At 34.5% G+C, this 6,426-nt stretch overlaps 1 long non-coding RNA gene across 1 annotated transcript; it reads right to left on the reverse strand.

Moving 5' to 3' along the window:
• Positions 1-1,140: 1,140 nt before the first annotated feature.
• On the reverse strand, positions 1,141-1,420 carry LOC135119879 (uncharacterized). The gene is made up of 3 exons (XR_010278394.1): positions 1,401-1,420; positions 1,275-1,294; positions 1,141-1,216 (listed from the first exon to the last, which is right to left on the reverse strand). It is a non-coding gene; the product is annotated as an uncharacterized LOC135119879 (long non-coding RNA).
• Between the last annotated feature and the right edge of the window lie 5,006 nt (positions 1,421-6,426).

Below are 6,426 nucleotides of genomic sequence, written 5' to 3' on the forward strand. Positions count from 1 at the left end.
CTCAGTTTTAGACTATAATAACGAAATAGTAGTTCCGTTACAAACTCTGCGTCGCTTAATTACTCACCATTGCTACGATTCTTTATTATGTAAGCGTCTGTAAGACTCATGACTTATCAATCGTGACTTCTGTTGGCCTAAAGAGAAATTAATAATTAGTAGATATATAGAGATTGTTTATTTTTTTTTTTTTAAAATATAAGCAACTCATAAAAGGCCATATTGGCCCAAGAAATTGTGTCCTTGTACTTAATTACGGGTCTTTCCTTTATAGTTAATTCTGCTAACAATATACAACCTTTCAAAAATGTGTCACCGTTTCAGTATCAGAATCCATATCTTCCTAAAAATTTGCGACTGCTTTAAAAATATTTCTAAGCCCCACAAATTCCGAAATTTTGTTTCCGATCGAGCTCCCCAGTTTAATTTGTTTTTAATTTACTTTGGGTCGAGTTTCGACTATATAAGAAGTCGCGATTGGTCTCTGTTGAACAATAAATTGATTGCTCCCTTCTTTTTTTCATCACTAAAGAGGCGAAGTAGAATAATACTGATGATTTTTATAACCATATTTTACTTTAAATGTAATTTAAAACCTTTCAACTATGCTTTTAAAGTAAATACCTGAAAATGGCTTTTACGACTGCGGTTTTTGATACGTCGGTAAACTTACGTAGTTTAAACAAGCTCTTAATCCTAGGCGCTTAGTATATATTATGACGCGGGCAGAACTATTATTCTTAGATTATAACCTAACAATAGTATTAGAATAGAATAACCTTCAAGACAAAAATTATTGGGGAATCTCACTGACATTTTTTTTTTCTGCTACACTCCTTCTATATTATTATCTCCATTAGCCATAATCGTACTTTAACAAGATTTTACATAATTAATCCCACAAAAATATAATGCATATTTTAAAACGTATGTTTTAAACACCTAATCGAATATAACTCAAGGGTCAATAAAATTTTCAAATTATAATATTTAAAATATATATCTTAATATAATTGACATAGAGATAATGGTTGTCTAATTAGTTTGTGACTCTTGATACATATATATATTGATTTTCATTTTACATTAAATGATGTTACACTTCACAATTTTTAATTTATTTTTAATGGCTTATAAAAGTATTTACACCCCTCCCACACCCGAGAAAAAGTTCGAGTTGTGTTTCCATTAAGCCTCGTAATCCAACTTCCTGTTACTTAATTATAAAAACTAATGTATAATAATGTCATTTTTTTTAGTATTATTGACCTTACCAGTTTTAAGCTTCAAATATCTTATAATATAAACAATAAAAAAAATAAATTCAGCTATAATTTATTACAAAGAAATTATAAATAGAATTAGTTAAACTTTTAAAAGATTGTAATAATAATTTTTACAGTTTCTGAGTCGCCTAGGGCACCACGCTCGCCACCTACTTCACAGTAGCAAACAATATGCAAAAGAAAGAGCGCGATACTCCCATCATGCTTTGTGGTTACTAATTAGCGCTCTTCCCCCAAGTGGCCAGTCCTCTTACAGGCTAAATACGTAAAACCATCACATCTCAACTAAGAGTTGTAACTTAGGGGTTAATAGCATTAAAGCCATACTTAAGGTTCGTTAGTTAGCGACGAAGGCTTAACATAGATAAATTATTGGATTTTTGCATTTATAAGCATACCATTAACGGAAAAAAATATTTATGCATATATATTAAATTTCATTATTAAATGAACAAACGTCCCTCCCCTCTCCCCTTCGTTAGTTCGCTTGCGAACTCGTTCTTACTTATAAAGACTAACTTTAACGAAGGGTAACCTATAAATCGTAATTATAAACGTCTTACTAATATCCATTCCAAGTAACATTTATTTAACTTTATAAAATATATTTTTACTCAAATTTTTCTGTATATATATATTTTTAAGTATAACCGTTCTGAAATTAAAGGTTTCGTTTTAGTATAAAGCTCACTTTGTAATAACTTTCACCGTCGAGCGGTAATTAGCAGAAAATATTAGTTGATTTATTTACTTGTGGTGAAAGATAACTAGACTTTTCACTCCTATAACCAAATCAACAATTGGGGCCCTTTTTTTGAATAGCGTAAATTTTGTGCATAGGTTAAGTTAAACAAGATTAGCGAAAACTTAAAAATGCGACCTTTGCTTTTCATTAGTTAATACCTATAGTTTAAAAACTTTACTCCAATCACATCAGCCTACTTACAAAATGGAATACACTAATTTTCTCGAGGTTGGAAGCCACGTGGAAGTTAGTTACACCTGGGGCGCAGCAATAGTCAAGGGTATAAAACAAAGAATAGCTCGCGCTGTGCCCTTTTTCTTTTTCTTCTTAGAATTGATTGCCTCAAGGAATAACCTGGCTGTTATTTTAACTAAATCATTTTTCTGACAAAAACATAAGTCCTATTTGAATTAATTTACAAAGCAACACTACTATAACGAAATTTATAACACAATAAAACAGTATACAAGGACACTTACGACACGGTCCAAACATAAAAAGTAAAATATAAAAAAGGAACATAGAAACATAAACACATAAATAAATAGTGTAATAATTTGATATAAAATACACTGACCATAAAACAAATAATACAAAAAACGCAAAACATAAAAGCAAACCCCCTAAATATTCACAGGAAAAGTAATCCGTAAGTGAACTAATCTGCTTCAGATAAATTATACTATAAAATATGGAAGCAAAATACAGACCGAAAGTAGGTTAACAAAATATTCCTTGCTTTAATTTTTTTAATCTTGTGTTTTATCCAAGTCGACTAAAAAGCCAATAAAGAAAAAAGGCTATTGCAGTCCTTTTAAGCTTTGAAAAACCTCATACGTTGTATCATCATTATTTATAAGATGTATAGTTATATAATAGGTTTGTATGTTTACAATATAATAGTTCTTAAACCTTTGAATCGCAAGAACAACAATTTGATATTTTAGTCGCTTGGGACGCGTTACGAAAAAGGAAATTTATAAGGAACGAAATTGAAAAGTCAGTTTTAAATTAAAAGGGACTTAGTAAGCGAATTTTCAACATCAGAGTGTGGTTAAGGTCCAAGGGAGTGTAGTTTAAATATTTTAGGTGGTCTTAAAATTGTTATTAAATATTTAGAGGTCAAGTTGGAAAATTTAGATTAGAGTTTGTGCTCATTTCAATAGAAATTTTTGAGCTAAAAAAACCACTTGTGCAGTTTTATATGAACTAAATAAAATCCCTTAAGTTTATTCAACTTTAGTTTATAAGGCTGAAGGTGTCATTTTTACGGGAGAACTATTAAAAAGAAAGGTTTTTGGATTCAAGGCCAGCTGATAGCTACATATCTATTATAAGCATTAAATTTACAATCTCTACCTATTAAGAGAGACAGGTATGAGCACTGCGTTTAATGGGGGAAAGGTTTTACACTTCGTGCACGTTCGTGCAGCTGGGAGAAAGTAAAGAAACGAGAGCAGAGTTTTATTTGACTGTGGTGAGGCATGAACTTTATTTAGAACTTAATATTTTACTAGGGAGTAAAGATTGTGAGATGTTTTATATAAGTTAGCGAGAGTGAAGAATAGCACTTTGAACTTTCTAAGTGGCTAGTCAATTCAGCGCTAGAGAGAGAGCTTGCAAAGATTGTGTTGTGGGAAAATAGAAAGTTAAAGGGGGCTGTAGTCAATGAGGTTTATAATTATGAGCTAAATTTTACAGAATGAATATGAGTTTTAAGGATTTTGATGAAGTGGATAGAAGAATAAGTCAGTTAAAATAGTAGATGTGAAAAGATAGTTATCTTGTTTGAAATGTTAAAGTGTAACATATTGTCGATCATGTATTTTTAACCAGTCAAAGTAGAATTTAAAGTTGGATCTCTTTTTGTTTGGGGCACATACATAATCAAAGGGTGAGTTGAAGTGGAAATATAACGCGACTGTGAAAAGCTGTTAGACACAGAGTTACTCGAATTTACGAATGATTATGACTGAATCACAAACGGGTAGTAGTATTGAAACCAGAATGAGAAAATGCCACAGAGTTGGTCTGCAGTGTGTATGATATGCGGGGCCTGAACAAAGATATGTTACAAAGCAGTACATGATCCCAATGAATAGTTAATTAATTTGAAGCCTAGAACAGCACTTACTTTACTACAATGGACAACGCTAAGGGTATTAACAGCTTGAGATAGTTAGACTAGTAAGAAGTAATTGGCTTTTAACTGCTAGAAGGGCGTAAAGTATGGACTGTGCTGCCTTTTGGGCAGATAAACGCTCGATTTAGTATCAAAAGGGTATAAAACATTGTACTGGTTCCTCTGGGAGACACTTAAGTGTATGTAGACGGTTGTTAAGGGTGCGGTGAAACTAAATCAGGTCGTTATACCGTTTTATATAATCTTTACCAGATACGAAAAGTTCAACATCAAATGACTGGAAAATTATAAGTTCTTCCGTTAAAGAGAGAAATCGGTAAATTTGGTTTCAAAGCGTGTGAAGAAAGATTTTCGACTTTTAGGAATATGAAGCACCCTGAATGTAAAAAGGGGCTGTGTTGTCTACACCAGCTGTTGAACTACTGGGACATGTTTGCCGGCAAGAGAGGAGGAGCAATCATAATCGATTTCCCTTTAAAAAGTAGAGTTTTTTTGAAAAGCGTATGTTGATTGAGTATAGAGAGGATTGCAAAACTGTCAATTATAATTCGTTACTTCAAACTAAAATCAGTACAGGGGACAATTCTAAACTATGCAACGCTCATACTTTCGGCAAGAATCACAGGGTCGGCAGGCTGCTGAGGCGTGTCCTGATCTCGAGCACTTCGGACACTTCGGACAAGAACAATGCGAGAACCTCTTTTCACATACCCAGCACCTGCCTTTGAATCCCCCACTTACCATTATTTCTCTTTTTTCACGTTCTTACCCCAGCGGCGAGAACGGTATTCACGTTGTCAACCTGGTTAGCTATTTAAATTCCTTATTGCCATAACAGCACGCCCTGAATAGAAGGCTCATGTTAGGAGTATATTGTTGTTAATGACGTTGATATATTCGTCGGGTAGACCGTTTAAAAAAGCAGCCCACATGTCCTCGTCAATAATATATCCCCAGTGGATAATGTAGAATACTGTGACGCAATTATCCTCACTTCCTTTGCATTCCTGTACACTTGGGTACTCTGAGAGTCTAAAGCAGTACAGTTTGAGCTTTAGATATATTGACTTTTGGTCATTTTTCTTCCATACCGTAAAAGAAGCGATTCCCATGCTTTGCGTGGGTCTCGGCGGGGAGTACGTGGCCAGTAGCCTGCTCACCAAGGGAAAGCGCAGGAAGGCTGGCCTCCCTGGCGTAGTATTTTGCAAATACCATATATTTACAGTGGTCAGTGCAAGGAAATTTTACCTTCCAGACTGGGAACTCTTTCCGTCAAAGTATGGAAGAGAATTTGTATTTAAGTACATCCTAGTATTCGCCAAATATTCGGCAGAGCTTCAGCAGGAAAACTTGAAGGAAGCAGAGATTGAGAAGGAAGGCCTTCGATTTCAACTTGACAACTTTCCGTGGGCAACTCCTACCACTTCAAGTCGAGTCATAAAATCAAAGTACTGTGAAAGGCTACTTGGATACTTGAAATGAATGTCAACAGAGTGAGGCCGGAATTTTTCTAAACCAGGAGCAATACATAATGACATTTAGACCAGATTTGAAATAAGTAATGCCAAGCCAAAAAAATACCGGCAATAGTCTAAAATTAACTGTCCAGCCTTACAGAGAGATAGTCTGTCCCTTCCTCCATTTTTTAATTGTTTATAGGCCGGATATAGCTTTTGCTATTATTAGGGTGACCAGGAAGGTATCTACCCTACTATTGTGGACTGGAAAGCAGCTCAGCATCTCGTTAGATACCTGATTGGTACGACGCATTACAGAATTTATTACCGACGCAATGCGACATATTCTCTAGGGTGTTTTTGCGATAGCGATTACGCTGGTTGTTATTGAACCCGACGGAGTACATGAAATACCACTGTTGTAGGGGAGTCTATTTTAAAAGATTACGGCCCTGTCGACCATGGAAGCGGAGAAGATTCAATAGCGGACGCAATGAGATAAGCTTTATGACTACGCTTCTTCATAGAAAAAGTGCTTGTCCTTTAGAAAATTATCCGTGTGTTCGTCAACAATCAAGCTGCTATCAAAAGGTGTCGCAATTCAGAGCATCATAAAAGGGCAGAACACATTAACATCAGACACTTTTGCATTCGTGATGAACTGAAGAGCTATACTCTGTCCCTAAATTATATTATTTCAGAGAAGAATATGGCAGACCTTCTCATTACATTTATCTACCAAGAAACTTGAAGATACATACGGGCACATACTACTTTATTAGAGTTAAAGGGGAG

Source organism: Zophobas morio, unplaced genomic scaffold (assembly GCF_036711695.1).
Source record: "Zophobas morio isolate AGI-343-1 ecotype UQ-CSIRO unplaced genomic scaffold, CSIRO_AGI_Zmor_V1 ptg000311l, whole genome shotgun sequence".
NCBI classification, from domain to species: domain Eukaryota; kingdom Metazoa; phylum Arthropoda; class Insecta; order Coleoptera; family Tenebrionidae; genus Zophobas; species Zophobas morio.